This window comes from Asparagus officinalis, chromosome 2, assembly GCF_001876935.1.
Source record: "Asparagus officinalis chromosome 2, Aspof.V1, whole genome shotgun sequence".
NCBI classification, from domain to species: Eukaryota; Viridiplantae; Streptophyta; class Magnoliopsida; order Asparagales; family Asparagaceae; genus Asparagus; species Asparagus officinalis.
Window position 1 is genome coordinate 27,054,503 of NC_033795.1, and position 15,435 is coordinate 27,069,937.

At 34.8% G+C, this 15,435-nt stretch overlaps 1 pseudogene; it reads right to left on the reverse strand.

The window, feature by feature from the left end:
• On the reverse strand, positions 4,790-15,207 carry LOC109830978 (annotated as a pseudogene).

The following is a 15,435-nucleotide window of genomic DNA, read 5'->3' on the forward strand; positions in this document are numbered from 1 at the left end:
TTCTACTTCTAATGCTAATGCATATGTGCCTAATGATGAGTTGAATAATATTAAAAGTAGAATATCATCTTTAGATTCAACTCTTAAATCATGCATTGTCAATAATAACAAGCTTATGGACATGTGTGCTAAATCTCATGCTAAAACATCTAAAGATCCTATTCATCATGCACATGTGTATAGTAAAGTCTACAAATGCACAAATTGCGGTCGTAAAGGCCATCTTGCGAGATTTTGCTATGATGCACAAAAACCCACTAATGCTCATATTAATCCTTCTTGTGCATCTCATCAAGCTTCATCATCACATTTTTCACATACACATGCACATACTCATCATGTTCATCATAAGCATGCTCATGTGTTTAAATGTGATCATTGTGGTCGATTTGGTCATTTGGCCAAATTTTGTTTTGATTTAAAGAGAGTTTCACATTTGCAAAATAATTTTAAAAGATCATCCATGTTTGCAAATGTTTCTAATGTTTCTCGTGCACATGTTTATGGTCAACAAAATCAAATGGGCCTCTTTCATTGCACTAATTGCAATCGGAAAGGTCATTTACACAATTTTTGTTTTGACCGTGTTCGTACACCATATGTGCCCAAGAGGGTTCATAACCCTAGGGCTTTGAGCTTCAATGATAGGGGTCATGTCCCTAAACCTTTTGGTACCAAAATTACTTGGGTACCAAAACAAATTTGATTTTAAACCAAGAATTTTAGTATTTTTATTTTTCTTTGTCTTGGTTTTGAAAATTATGTTTTAAGATCTTTTGGTTATGAAAACAAATTTTTCTTTTATTAAATCCTTTGTTTTCATGATTATTAGTTTTGATTTTGATGAGAGGTGTGTATTTATATAACCCTCCGGGTTTATTGGGTGTTTATTCCCAAATCAAGTTTACCGAATGCTAAAATGATTATATGGGTTGGAACAAGCTCAAAAGCTTAATATAATTGTTGCCTCTCTTAAAAAGTGTGTTTTGATTTGTTGCTTTTGAATTCATTATAATTCACTTATATGATGATATTTATGTGTTTGTGCTAATGGATCATCTATTCGTGCTTTATAATGTATTCTATGAGTGGTTTGATCAAGTCTTACAAAAGATTTTTTTTGTTGATCAAACATCATTTTTGGTTTAAATGGTTGATTTATGATTTCATTTGGTTGATTTGTTTTCATTCGAAAACTCTTTTTGCATGATTCTCATGTTTTCTCTCTTTTGATTTCATAAATCTATTTTTTATACATGGTTTTAGGCTTGTATTTTTGAGACACCTATTTATCGTAACATTGCCATGATCTTTATTGCATATATTCTATATGGCTTTTTGATAGGGGGAGCAATCCCTATATCTTTTTATGTTTGATACTCACCTATGCTTATTGATAGGGGGAGCTTTCGCTCTCTTCATACCTTTGTCCCCTTTTTGATGTTGTCAAAGGGGGAGAAATATTGTGAGTATAGTCCTTCTTGTTTATATGCATGTGAATTATAATTTATATATTCATTTACTTCATGCATATACTTCTTCTTGTAAATTGTTTGTCATCATCAAAAAGGGGGAGATTGTTGGCCTTCTTGTTTTGATGATGTTTAACAAACAATTTACTTCTAATGTTGTTTGTCTAGTATTTGTGTTTTCCTATGTATTGTAGACAAACAACGCAATTGGAGGTTGGATGGATTGCGCCATAACGATCATATCAAATGGAGGTTGGCGGAATTGTGGAGTGAAGCATCGTACAATTCAAGTTCAAGATCCAAGTTTAGCTTCATCCGCAACGTGTACCAAGTCAAGCTTATTGAAGATCAAGATCAAGCTTGGGTAATTTAGTATAGGTTTATATTATATGTGTGTTAGTTTATATTATGTGTGTTAAGTACCTTAAGCTCAATATCATATACACACACGTATTTGGTTTCTATGTATATATATAGTTATATATATATACATAAGTTTTGGTTTCTATGCATATATATAGTTATATATACATACATGTGTTTTGGCTTTTATGATATTACATACTCTATTGTGTTTTAGTACTTATTGCATAGAATATGTAATTTTGTGAAAATATTGTCTTATTAGTTTATAAGACTTCAATATCAGTTTATACATGTTTTACTAAGTCTATAAAAATATTTTAAAAAGTTTTAAAAGTTGGTTTAAGTCAAAACATCAAAATTCAAGTATCTCATATTTTCGTGTTTTGGACCTCCTTGCAAAATGATGATATTTTACATTTGGGAAGTCCTTTCTGATAACCATTCACTGTAGCATGTTTATTATCATGTCTACAATCATTCTCCAAAGTTTTACATTTTTTAGAATTTATTTGATATTTTTAAACAGCGTTTTAAAATCAGAAAAAACTGTTTTTAGTTTTTTGTCATATCCGTTTTCGGTCGACCGCACCGGTCGACCGAACCTGAGTTCAAATGTTCACTGGGCGACAGAAGCTTGTCAGTCGACCAGTCCGGTCGACCGATGAAAATTTTCGGTCGACCGACGAATTTTCCGGTCGACCGACGAGTGTTCCTTCAGCTTCCAACGGCTAGTTTTTTGACCGTTGCCTTGGGGCTGTTTTGTCTTTTTGCTTGGGGTTTTTGGCTGAGTTGTGAGAGGGTATAATTACCCCATTGCTGATCTCTTCTAATTTAAATCTAAGAATGTTTTAAAGAAGTTTTTAACAAGGGTTTTAAAAAGAGTTTAAGCTTATTTAAGCTTGTTTAAGGGTTCGGTTTAATCTGTTTTGGTTTTCACAAGTGGAGGAGATTATCTTTTTGTTTTGGGCTCATTTTTCCATCTCTCCATCTTGATCTAGAGAAGTTCTCCTAAACTCAACTCTAGCTTTACATTTACATACTTGTTTGATTATTATTGTTCTTAAGCTAGATTTTATATTTGAGTTTAGTTTGATTTTAATTTCACTCATTGTTACACACACCCACTTTGACATAGTATAATTTGGGGTTGTGGGTTTGTGACTAAGAGTTGTGCTTAATTGAGTTCTCACCTTGTTTTGAGAACAATCATTTGTCATATTTGTGCTTATTGTGAGAATCACTTTGTAATACACTTGTACACCGAGTGAGGAGTGTGTGGTGAGAGTCGGGGATCGTCCCAAGAGGAGTGGCGTCGGTTGACGTGCCTAGGGAGAGGTTGTAACCGAGCACTTGAGGGAGACACGGCTAGGTCCAACACTTAGTGGGTGTAGAGTATGATTGCAAGAGTGTGAGTTGTAGAGTTTTCGGTTAGCTAGAAAACCGAGTGTGTAGAAGAAGTTCCGGCTTCCAAACCGGATTGTTTTAGTGGATTTCTCCCCGGGAGTGGGGAGCGGAGACGTAGGACGGAAGGTCCGAACTCCGTGATCATATCGCTTGTTTGAGTTTGTCTTTGGCGTAGTTGTTTCTGTATTTATTTTATATCACCAATTGTGCATTGCTCATTCACTTTATCCACTATCTTGTTTAGATGGTTTATCCATTGTGTTAGTTTATATATCCTTGCATATATATATTCATCATATAGGATATATCTTATTGTTTACATTGCTTATCCTAGCTTACAAATATTGTTGTATTTCATACTTGCTAGGATAACGTATTAATTAATTTTAATTGGCATTTAATCAGATTAGATTAGCATAAGACCCTAATCTTTCGACCAAGAGTCATCATGACCGACTCGAAGTGCGGGACCAGTCGGTCCCTCGTAATTAAGGAGATTCCTCGAGGAGACGTCTCGACTATACACTCGACCTAAAGCTCACTCGACTATCAGGTCGGCAAGTCATAATGATGACTCGCAGATCAACCCGCCTCGACTAAAGGGATAAGATTCGGCCAAGCTTACTTCAGATGTTAATCAACACAACAACACTGATCAGTCCCATCGAGATCTCTGCTCTGACAAATCCCCTGCATAAGCCGCTTATTCTACTCACAAGTCACTTCTCTGGGATCGCCATGATGCTCTTCTAGGCTCGAATAACTTCCCCTCCAATCAACAGCCACCATCTGGAGGGGGAAGGACAACCGAACAGTGGGCCTATCCTCTGCGTTACCTCATCTGTCAAATCCAGGATACTAAGAGGGCACCTCTCTCTTGTATTCGAATGACTTTCGTTCCAATCGCCAGCCGACACCTAGAAGGAGAAGGATGACTCAACAGTCTATTTGCTTACCCTGCAACCGCCCTCCTGTGCAAAAGAAAAGCCAAAATCTCAGAGGCAATAGACTATAAAAGGAGGTAAGAAGGGTAAGGGCGGGGAGGCTGCTCTCTGCTTCTTCTTACACCTTACACCCCCTTTTATTCTTGGCATAAAAAGAAATTCACCTCTTATAGAGGACCCCCCCTACTAGTACCTCAATGGCCCAGGGACCTTCCAAAAAACCTCCCTCAAGCTCTCCAACTGACTTGACTGTCGGAAGTACCACAGGGAAAACTAGCCCCATACTCCAGTGATTCTCTCATGTGCAGGTTATCAGTCCACCCCGCACGCTCAAAATCAGGTGTAGAATCGGAGGAGGAGTCGGCCCCACCTTTTATTCTCCCAGCCTCCATCATCAACAGAAGACCCTCATCGACTGTGTGTTTACAGACATCAACTGTTTAGCGCCAATGTGAGGCCCACTTTCTTCTCTGAGAAGAAAAGCCCAATTCTGAGCAGGGGCCTGATCCTTTCTATTCTTGAGAAAATGTACTAAAATTGCACCATTCAAGCTAAACAAAGCATAGAAGCACATCATTCAAGCTAAGAAGGATTAGCCTATGGCTATGAGGAGACAACATAGGCGTAGCCCTCGAGGTCTCCAATAGCTTTTGGGGGAGTATTTGCCAAGTAGAACCCCGAAAGCCCTCCTAGAAAAGACACACCACTATGGTGTTTGTCTGGCTTTAGAATGAAGTGCATGCTCATTTTTGTTGCCACAGATAAAAAGCCCACCACCTGGACAACCAAGAAGCTTAGGGTTGGATCACTAACAGAACCCAAAGGATTACGATCAGATCCAGCATCGCTCAAGCTCCCGTAAGCAATATCTCACACAAACAAGGAGCAACGATGGAGTCTGTGGTCGGCTCCTCGGACCATCACCGCCTTCAAAAGAGAGTGTTGGCCTCTTTGTTTTGATGATGTTTAATAAATAATTTACCACTAATGTTGTTTGTCTAGTATTCGTATTTTCTTATTTATTGTAGACAAACAATATATTAGAGGATGGATGAAATTGCGTTTTCACGATCATATCTAATGGAGGTTAGTGGAATTGTGAAGTGAAGCATTGCAATTCAAGTTGAAGATCCAAGTTCAAGCTTCATCCGCAAGATTACCAAGTCAAGCTATTGAAGATCAAGATCAAGATTGGGTAATTTAGTTTAGGTATTATATTATGTGTGTTGGTACTTTAAGCTCAATATAATATGCACACACATTTTATTGGTTTCTTTGTACATATATATAGTTATATATATATACATAAGTTAAGTTTTGGTTTCTATGTATATTTAGTTATATATATACATACATGGTTTCTATGTATATTTAGTTATATATAAACATACATGGTTTTGAGTTTTCAAGTTTTACTATGAAACAATTGAATACAATTGAAAATACATTTCTTGTTTCATACTTATATGCATATATATGATTTCATTAATATTAATTTTATTTAGTTCAATGAAATCATGTTTTAGTGCATTATATGTGTATTTTGATAAAATACTATATTTATTATTTATAGACTTTATAACAATAGTTTACATCATTCTTTAAGTCTATAAAATCATTTTGTATTGTTTCAAAACATGGTTAAGCTAAAATGTCAAAACTCATATGTTCATATTTTCATGTTTTGGACTATTTTGTAAAATAATGATATTTTTTATTTGGGAGGTCCTTTCTGAAAACCAGTCTTTGTAGCATGTGTATTATCATGTCTACAATCATTTTCCAAAGTTTTATATTTTTTTTGAATTTATTTGATATTTTTAAATAAGGTTTTAAATCAGAAAAACTGCTTACAAAACTATCATTTTTATATATCTATTTGCGGTTGACCGCCACGGTCGATCACTCCTTTAATTTACCCTGTGAAGCCAGCAGAGACTTTCGCGGTTGACCGTGACGGTCGACCGTCAAGCTAAAAATTCTCATGGTCAACCGCAGATGTTTCTGGAGATTTTCTTATTCTCTAGCATGGCTCGCGGTCGACCGCAAGAATTTCATGGTCGACCGCCGTATGCCCAATGGCTCTTTTTGTACAGAATCTAAAAAATCTTTTACTGGGTTTTTGGGAGATTTGGTTGGGGGTTTTGCTGTTGGTTTCTCTTTCTATATAAACTCCTCAAACCCCAACTACCAAAATCAACCAAGAAAGTTTTTAAACAAGTGTAAGGGTGTTTAATTTTGGTTCAAGTTTGTTTTAAAAGAGTTTGTTTGTGGAAAAAATTTCACAAGAGCAAGTGGAGATCATCCTTTGGTGGTTGAGCATTCAACCTTTTCCCTCTCTCTTGTTATCTATAGAGTAGTTTTCTAAACTCAATTTCTAGCTTTGTATTTACATTGTTGATTGATTATCATCTCTATAAGCTAGATTTTCATAATTGAGTTTAGTTCAATTTTGTTTTTTTGAATCTCATTGTTACACACACCCACTTGAGCTTTTAGTATTTACATACATAGTCTATTGGGGTTGTGAGAGATTATAACATTTGAGTTGTGCTTAATTGAGTTCTCATTCATGTTAGAGAACATTTTATTGTAGTTACATTGTGAGTGTTGTAAAGTTTTCGGTGAGCTAGAAAACCGAGTGTGAGGTGTACGTTGATCGGTGAGCGTTGAAACCGACATTGTGAGAGTATGAATTATGAAGTTTTCGGTGAACTAGAAAACCGAGTGTGAGGTGTAAACGTTATTCGGGTAAGCGTAGAAAACCCGGTTGTGATAGTGGAGATCTTCTCGAGGTGAGGAGTGGGGACGTAGGTCGTGGGCACCGAACTCCGTGAACATATCATTTGTTTGAGATTGTATTGGCGCACTTATTTTCATGTTCATATCTTATATCGTCATTGTGTATTGCTCTTTGTTTATTTAACCCACTATCTAGTTTATGTTTATTTCACCCTTGCATTAGTTTATATATCTTTGTATATATTTCATCATATACCTCTTTGCTAGGATATATATCTTTGTTCATATTGCATATTCTTGCTCATAACATATTGTATATCTATCTTGCAAGAATAATATTTGAATTGCATATTCTTGCTCATAACATATTGTATATCTATCTTGCAAGAATAATATTTGAATTAGTTTTAATTAGTATAAAATCAGATTAGATTAGCATAAGACCCTAATCACCCCCCTCTAGGGTCTAACAATTGGTATCAGAGCTTGGTACTCTTTGATTTAAGGTCTAATCGCCTTGAGTTAAAGATCCAAGTTATCTTTTTGTGCTAATCTTGTTTTGATTACATTTGTATCTTGCTTGCATATATACACATTATAGATATGCACGGTGCACCTTGTTTAGGTTATGCCACTAATGTTGCTCCTCGTTTGGATAATTTTCCCTATGCCCAATGGTGTGTTAGATTCAAACATTTTGTTCAATCTAAACATTTTGAATTATAGAAAATTATAGATTGTGCTTATATTGTACCCACTTTGGAGAAATCTAAGTGGAGTAAAGATGATCATAGAATAATTACTATGAACAATATTTTGTTAGAATATTTGCTAAATGCTTTTAACTCATCTCTCTCTAACAAGTTTGTTCACTTTGATAGTGCTTACACCTTATGAAAATTTATTGAAGCACATCAAGGGGACTTGGAGGCAATCTGATAAGCTTTTGAGGATCCGGCTTCAAGTTTATATGGAGCATAATGCACACGGCCACTAGGCGATAGCCCTTGTTCGAAACCACTAATGATTTATCTAGTGATGAACTTGCTTGTGCTAGTGAAAAATTATTGCATGCCTATACCATATTGCATAAAAAATTTATTGATTTGCAAAGCAAACATGAAGATTTAAAATCTGATCATGAGAAGTTAGCTTCCAAATTTGGTATCATTTCTCAAGAAAGTATTGCTCTTCAAGAAAACAATGATATGTTAAATTTGAAAAATAATAATTTAAAACTGAATATTGCTAACTTGACTCATGACAAAAATAATATCATGTTAGAAGTAAAGAACATAAAAAATGATACTGCTTCTTTTATAAATGACTATTTATATTCTACTTCTAATAAAATGCATATGTGCCAAATGATGAGTTGAATGTTGTTAAAAATCGCATTTCATCTTTAGACTCAACTCTTAATACATGCATTGATAACCATAAGAAATTTATGGACAAGTGTGCTAAACTTAGTGTTACAAAATCACCTACACACTATGCACACTTGTATAGCAAAATTTACAAATGCTCAATTTGCGGTCGTAAATGCCACATTGCTAAATTTTGTTATGATGCACACAAATCTTCTAAGGTTAATGCTTCTTGTGCATCTCATAAGGCTTCTTCATCACACACATGTGTACATGCACACGCTCATAAAGTTCATCATAAGCATGCTCATATGTTTAAATGTGATATATGTGATCGTTTTGGTCACTTGGCAAAATATTGTTTTGATTTGAAAAAGAAATCTCACTTGCCAAATGTTTCTAGTAGACCACATGTTTTTAAATGTGATGTTTGTGGTAGATTTAGCCATTTGGTAAAGTTTTGTTATGATTTGAAAAAATATTCAAACTTGCCAAATTTCTCAAGTAAACTACCTTTGTTTAATGATATTTCTCATTTGCGATATAATTTTAAAAAAAAAATCTTTATTTGCAAATGATTCACGTGCACGAGCTAATGGTCCACAAAAACAAATGGATCTCTTTCAATGCACAAATTGTAATCGAAAGTGTCATTTGAGTGATTATTGTTTTGACCGTGTTAGTACGCCACATGCCCAAATGGGTTCATAACCATAGGGTTTTGAGCTTTAATGATAGGGGTCATGTCCCTAAACAAATCGGCACCAAGAATATTTGGGTGCCAAAATAATTTTTAAGCTAAGAATTTTAGTACTTTTATTTTTTTCTTGGTTTTAAAAAATATATTTTAAATTTTTATAAAAACAATTCCTTTTATTGGTCAAATTCTTTTGTTTTCATGATTATTGGTTTTGTTTTGATGAGAGGTTTGTATTTATACAACCCTCCGGATTTGTTGGGTGTTTATTCCCAAATCTTGTTTACCGGGTGCTTAAATGTTTATATAAGTTGTTACTAGCTCAAAATCTAGATATAGTTGCCTCTCTTGATTTTTGAAAATCAATGATGATTTGTTTTTATGTTTTTGGATTTAAACTTTGATTTATTATTTCTTTTAGGTGATTTGTTTTCATTTGAAAACTTTTTGCTTGACTCTCATGTTCCTCTTCTTTTGATTTCATAAATCTATTCTTATACACTATGTTCTTATAGTTGTGTAATGGGACACTTATTTCATAAGTAATACATCTTTATGTGTCCTTATTGTATTTTTTTGTATGTGAGTGGTGTTTAGCATATTTTTTATCTATGCTTACTCACATATATTTGCCTTGATCTTTATTATATATTCCATAAGGCATTTTGATAGGGGGAGCAATCCCTATATATATTTTTTGTTATACTCACTCATGCTTATTTGTGGGGGGAGCTTTCGCTCTCTTTCATCTATATGGTTTTCCCCTTTTTGATGTTGTCAAAGGGGGAGAAATATTGTAAGTATATTCTTTCCTTGTTATGCATGATAATTATAAATATTGTATATTCATTTTCCTTCATGCATATATCTTTTTTTGTAAATTATTTATCATCATCAAAAAGGGGGAGATTGTTGGCCTCTTTGTTTTGATGATGTTTAACAAATAATTTACCACTAATGTTGTTTGTCTAGTATTCATGTTTTTTTATTTATTGTTGACAAACAATATGTTGGAGGATGGATGGAATTACGCTTTCACGATCATATCCAATGGAGGTTGATGGAATTGTGGAGTGAAGCATTGCAACTCAAGTTGAAGATCCAAGTTCAAGCTTTATCCGCAAGATTACCAAGTCAAGCTATTGAAGATCAAGATCAATCTTGGGTAATTTAGTTTAGGTGTTATATTATGTGTGTTGGTACTTTAAGCTCAATATAATATGCACACACATTTTATTGGTTTCTTTGTATATATATATATATATATATATATATATAATATGAAATAATTGAATATAATTAGAAAACATATTTTTGTTTCATACTTATATGCATATATATGATTTCATCAATATCAATTTTATTTAGTTCAATGAAATCATATTTTAGTGCATTATATGTGTATTTTGATAAAATACTATATTCATTATTTATAGACTTCATAACAATAGTTTACATTATTCTTCAAGTCTATAAAATTATTTTGTATTGTTTCAAAACATGGTTAAACTAAAATATCAAAACTCACATGTTCACATTTTTATGTTTTGGACTATTTCGTAAAATAATGATATTTTTTATTTGGAAGATCTTTTTTGAAAACTAGTCTTTATAGCATATGTATTATCATGTTTATAATCATTTTCCAAAGTTTTATATTTTTCTGAATTTATTTGATATTTTTAAACAAGGTTTTAAATCAGAAAACTGCTTACAAAACTGTCATTTTCATATATCTATTTGCGGTCGACCGTCACGGTCGACTGCGCCTTTGATTTACCCTGTGGAGCCAGCAGAGACTTTAAGCTGAAAATTCCCATGGTCAACCGTCACGGTCGACCGCAGATGTTTCTGAAAATTTTCTCAGTCTCTAACATGGCTCGCGGTCGACCGTGAGAATTTCACGGTCGACCGCCGTATGCCCAATGGCTCTTTTTGTACAGAATCTGAAAAATATTTTTTTTGGGTTTTTGGGAGATTTGGTTAGGGGTTTTGCTGTTGGTTTATCTTCCTATATAAACCCCACAAACCCCAACTACCAAATTCAACCAAGAAAGTTTTTAAACAAGTTTAAGGGTGTTTAATTTTGGTTCAAGTTTGTTTTAAAAGAGTTTGTTTGTGAAGAAATTTTCCCAAGAGCAAGTGGAGATCATCCTTTGGTGGTTGAGCATTCAATCTTCTCCCTCTCTCTTGTTATCTATAGAGAAGTTTTATAAACTCAATTTCTAGCTTTGTATTTACATTATTTATTGATTATCATCTCTATAAGCTAGATTTTCATAATTGAGTTTAGTTCAATTTTGTTTTATTGAATTCATCTCTATAAGCTAGATTTTCATAATTGAGTTTAGTTCAATTTTGTTTTATTGAATCTCATTGTTACACACACCCACTTGAGCTTTTAGTATTTACATACATAGTATATTAGGGTTGTGAGAGATTGTAATAATTGAGTTGTGCTTAATTGAGTTCTCATTCATGTTAGAGAACATTTTATTGTAGTTACATTATGAGTGTTGTAAAGTTTTTGGTGAGCTAGAAAACCGAGTGTGAGGTGTAGACATTGATCGGTGAGCGTTGAAAACCGACATTGTGAAAGTATGAATTGCGAAGTTTTCGGTGAACTAGAAAACCGAGTGTTAGGTGTAAACGTTATTCGGGTAAGAGTAGAAAACCCGGTTGTGATAGTGGAGATCTCCTCGAGGTGAACATATCATTTGTTTGGGATGGGGACCGAACTCCGTAAACATATCATTTGTTTGAGATTGCATTAGCGCACTTATTTTCATGTTCATATCTTATATCGCCATTGTGTATTTCTCTTTGTTTATTTAACCCACTATCTAGTTTATGGTTATTTCACCCTTGCATTAGTTTATATATCCTTGCATATATTTCATCATATACCTCTTTGCTATGATATATATCTTTGTTCATATTGCATATTCTTACTCATAACATATTGTATATCAATCTTGCAAGAATAATATTTGAATTAGTTTTAATTGGCATAAAATAGGATTAGATTAGCATAAGACCCTAATCCCCCCCCCCCTCCCTCCAGGGTCCAACAGAAGTCCTTCCTCACCAAGTCGTGGAGCATTGTAGGGAAATCTCGATGGCTCACCAGCTAGTCTTCTCAGGATGGTTAACAGCCTGCGACCCCTTACAGATGCTGCAGAACCGTCAGAGTCGAAGTAAGAAACTGATGGTTGAAGCATGCGATTTGCCAAAGGAAAGTCATGATCCCATCAAACTCCAGGGAACAAAGCTTCGGCACATGGGGTTCTTGTTGGACCCTAGAGGGGGGGGGGGGGGGGGGGTGGGGGGCGGGGGGGGGGGGGGGGGGAGGGGTTATTAGGGTCTTAAGGCTAAAAAGTGCAATAAAAATTGAGACAAGCAACAAACTATAAAATGAACAACGGTAGAAATAGATATAGAGTAAGGAATCGTTATCCTTGTATCGCGCGATGTGTTAACGAGGTTCGGTCCGCTGACCTACGTCCTTGCTCCCCACTCTCGAGGAGAAATCCACTACACAACCCGGTTTGGAAGCCGAAACTTCTTCTACACAACAATCTCCTCACGATCTCACAACTACACAGTTGATCTCCACTAGATCACACTCCTACACAATTGATTTTCACAAGAGCAAGCTCTCAAACAGTAGCAATGGTGTAAAAGCCCTCTCTTTACAAGTCCCTATGGCAAAGAGAAAGATTAAACTGAAGCTGGGATGTGAACTTAAGAAAACACAGAAAACAGGTATGGCAAAGAGAAAGATTAAACTGAAGCTGGGATGTGAACTTAAGAAAACACAGAAAACAGGTTTTGAAAATTTTGGCTCTCAGTAAACAAAGTAAGCTGGGATGTGAACTTAAGAAAACACAGAAAACAGGTTTTGAAAATTTTGGCTCTCAGTAAACAAAGTATTTGGTTTTTCAAAAGCTTTGGACAAAGAGGAAGAAGGAGTGTATGAGTTTAAATAGAGGAGAAACAGCTGTTTGAAACCCATACCTTAATCCCCCAAACCTAGAAACAATCGACGCTGAGATTGTGTACAATCGGCGCTGATAATTGTACCAGAAGATCGTTTGAATTAAGCGGCGGTCGACCGTGCTATTTTCGCGGTCGACAGCGAGACAGTTCAAAAACTGAGAAAAAGTCCAGAGACTTTTGCGGTCGACCGTGAAAGTCTCTGCTGCCCACTTACGAATGAACTCAGGCGCGGTCGACCGTGGCGGTCGACCGCAAACTGATACATTCAAAAAACCTGGTTTTGACTCTCTTAAAAATTCTGTAAAATATTTAATTGATTTCCAAAAATTTAAAAAACTCTATAAAATCTTTTTGACACTAAAAACAAATTGTTTAGAAAAGGAATTTTGCTAATAGGTCCTCATAATTGTAAAAAATAGTATTTTTGTGAAAACGCTCAAGACTATAAGTATAAAAATGTGTGTGATATCCCAATAGCTTCAATTTAAATCTAAACTATTTGCCTACATTTTAGCACTAGAGGAAAATAAAAACTAGCTAATATCCTCACGTAGAATACAATTCTTTGAGTCTTGATATAGCTTGAGTTGGATGAAGCTTCTTATTGCATTTAGTATTCTTGAATGAACGTTGCTTCATCACTATGCCTCCTCCTCCTTTGGATATCATCGTTGTAGCGCATATTCCATCCAATCCTCTATATATGGCACAAACATGCTTGATATGTATATATTAACTACATTGTCACTTAACAAGCAATTAGTACCGATAATGGTGGTTGTAAAACATCATCAAAACATAAGGGCTAACAATCTCCCCCTTTTTGATGATGACAACCAACCATTATATAAGAGCAAAATAAATATAGCTTATAGATAGTAGCTCCCCCTATCTATGAGCTCCCCCTTACTATGTGCACAAATGAGGAGATTTCTCTCCCCCTTTGTCACCATCAAAATGGGGTAAAAAAAATAAACAAAAATGCATGTGAAATGCAACTAAACAAGCAAGCAAATAGAACTGTCACATAGTGTATAAGCCCAAACCATTTCTTATGCGACAAAAATCATCTTCACGAAGAGGCTTGGTAAATATATCCGCTAATTGAGATTTTGTGTCAACAAACACAAGGGATACATCTTGTCTCTCTACATGATCGCGTAAGAAATGATGATGCACATCATTATGCTTGGCTCTAGAATGCAAAACCGAATTTTTTAAAATATTGATAGCACTAGTGTTATCACAAAAGATTTTTATATTTTGAAAAATCAAATCATAATCAACTAAGCTTTGTTTCATTCACAAAACTTGGGCACAACATAAGCCGGCGGTAATGTATTTCGCTTCCGTATTGGACAATGCAACACAATTTTGTTTCTTGGAAGCCCAAGAAACAAGAGAATTTCCTAAGAATTAGCATGTTCCACTCGTACTCTTACGGTCTACCTTACATCTGGCAAAGTCGGCATCACAAAAACCATATAAATCAAAAGAGGTACTTTTTGGATAAAATAAACCAAGAGCAATAGTTCCATGCACATATTTAATAATTCTCTTAACGACAATCAAATGAGATGCTTTAGGAAAAGCTTGAAAACGTGCACATGCACACACACTAAACATGATATCGGGTCTACTAGCGGTGAGATAAAGAAGACTACCTATCATACCTCGGTATAGTTTTTGGTCAACATCCTCACCACTATCATCTGCATCAAGCTTGACACTTATACTCATGGGAGTTGGTGCATGCTTAGAGTTCTCCAAATTGAATTTTTTCACCAATTCTCTAGCATATTTGCTTTGAGAAATGAATATCTCATCCTTAGTTTGCTTGACTTGGAGCCCGAGAAAGAATGTAAGCTCTCCCATCATGCTCATCTCAAAATGATCTTGCATAATCTTAGAAAATCCTTGTAAAGAGATTCATTAGTAGCACCGAAAATGATATCATCAACATATATTTGCACTAAAATAAAATCATTTTTCATTTTTCTCACAAAAAGAGTATTATCAATTTTTCCCTTTAGAAAAGCCATTTCAAGAAGAAAACTAGAGAGGCGAGCATACCAAGCTCTAGGAGCTTGTTTCAACCCATATAAAGTTTTTTGAACCCGGTAAACATGATTAGGAAAAGCATGATCTATAAAACCGGGGGGTTGCTCAACATATACTTCATCTTCTATAAAACCATTTAAAAAGGCACTTTTAATATCCATTTGAAATAATTTAAAATCTTTAAAGCTAGCAAATGCCAAAAATATACTAATAGATTCTAACCTTGCAACCGGTGTAAAGGTTTCGTCATAGTCTATGCCCTCCTCTTGATTGTATCCTTGGGCAACCAAACGAGCTTTATTTCTAGTAACAATGCCATGTTCATCAAGCTTGTTTCTAAAAACCCATTTAGTACCAATAACACTAGCATTGTTAGGTCT